Source organism: Octopus bimaculoides, chromosome 6 (assembly GCF_001194135.2).
Source record: "Octopus bimaculoides isolate UCB-OBI-ISO-001 chromosome 6, ASM119413v2, whole genome shotgun sequence".
In the NCBI taxonomy this organism is placed as follows: Eukaryota; Metazoa; Mollusca; class Cephalopoda; order Octopoda; family Octopodidae; genus Octopus; species Octopus bimaculoides.
Genome location: NC_068986.1, coordinates 80,314,061 through 80,315,663, shown reverse-complemented (window position 1 = coordinate 80,315,663; position 1,603 = coordinate 80,314,061). Strand labels below are relative to the sequence as shown.

Genomic DNA, 1,603 nt, shown 5'->3' with positions numbered 1-1,603 from the left:
CTACCTCGGACGCGCGACTGCGCGTTCGGGACCACTCTGCTTTAGTAGTACCTACTAAAGCAGCGTGGTCCCGAACGCGCGGTCGCGCGTCCGCGCTAGCTAGTCGTGAGTGGTCAATCCTAACCCTAACCCTAAACACGTATTCATTTGCACGCGCGCACACGCACACTTTTTGTTGGATCGACCACTCGCGACTAGCTACCTCGGACGCGCGACTGCGCGTTCGGAACCACGCTGCTTCAGTAGTACCGGATTGCGGTACCATCTGCTGTTCAAACACCCAAGAAAATGAACTGGATTGCAAGCTCGGAAACATGAGACGCAGCCAACTACCCAAAAGTAGTAATTAGGATTCCAATTCTTTATGTATTCACATATTAATTACATGGATAATGAAGACTGATATCTTATAATAGTTATAAGATATCGTGAAATGCAGGTCACTACACAAATCTTTCCTGTATGAATCGAGTAGAGTTCTTGCTGTCTCTGCCCCATGTTATAGCCCCTTGATGTGTGCCCATCAACAAATTCTCTATTTACTGTTTAAATACAAGAACGAACAGTTCTTAATGAGTTATGAATGAATTAACTTTGGACAGCTTACTCGAGTTTGTGTTGAGATGATGTCCAATATCTCCACATCAACAGTTACTGTTGACTGAATATGAATGCAGAAAGCCGAGCATGCTCTTTTTTCTTCCATGTTGATTGATATGAATGCCTTCCTCATAGCTTCAGCATTTGTGTTAACTTGGATGTTTTCAAATTTGTCGTGGTTGTTTCTGACAAGTCTCTCTTTCTTGATATTGTTTGTTTCTTACATGTATATTATTAACATCATTATCTTAATGTTTAGAAGAGGAAAGTGAAAAAGAAGATAAGAAAAAAAAAATCCCAACGACTAGCCTAACGTTTGTTCGCTGTGTTATCAAGGTATCTATTCTTGTCTGTCCATAGTACCAGACCTAGCTCAAACTAGATCCTTTATTTCTACTCTCTCTTTGGGTAACCATGTATATACTTTGACATGAATTACTAGGCTCGCTTCACTATGAATAGCTGCACTTGTTACACATTGCTAAGCTTTGTGATATTGTTTTTACTAACGTGACAATTAGGTTTGGTAGATATCACAAATTTAGTGTCGTACTCCAAGCCACATAACTCACTATTTCTAGCAGATGGAATGACCGTATAGTGGTTTTTGCCATTGGTTCAGTTTTATGAATTTTCATATGTTTGTCAGGTTGTTTCTGACAAGTCTATCTTTCTTGATATTGTTTGTTTCATACATGTATATTAACATCATTATTTTAACAAGGTTTAGAAGAAGGTAAAAAAAAAAAAATTCAACTGCTAGCCTAACATTTGTTCCCTTATCTATTCTTGTCTGTACATAGTGCCAGGCTTAGCTCAAACTAGGATCCTTTATTTCTACTCTCTCTGGGTAGCCACGTACTTCCTCTACAGCAAGATATCTGTTGCTGTCTCTCTGTCACACTCTAACTTTTCATCACTTAGCACAAGACCACCTCCTCCAATTCCTCCTCCCCTCTCAAAGATTCCTTGTCTTGCAAAGTTACTTGGTGACCCTGCCAGT

At 39.9% G+C, this 1,603-nt stretch overlaps 1 protein-coding gene across 2 annotated transcripts in view; it reads left to right on the top strand.

The window, feature by feature from the left end:
• The window catches only part of LOC106882567 (RNA polymerase I-specific transcription initiation factor RRN3), a 57,305-nt gene that overhangs the window by 2,074 nt on the left and 53,628 nt on the right, over window positions 1–1,603 (top strand). The window contains exon 1 of one of the 2 annotated variants that reach the window (XM_014933294.2): window positions 846–936. The exons of the other annotated variant lie outside the window; for it this stretch is intronic. The gene's annotated coding sequence lies outside the window, so the exon portion shown is untranslated. Of the gene's footprint in view, window positions 1–845; window positions 937–1,603 lie in introns of those variants that run through there. 2 annotated transcript variants of the gene reach the window in all.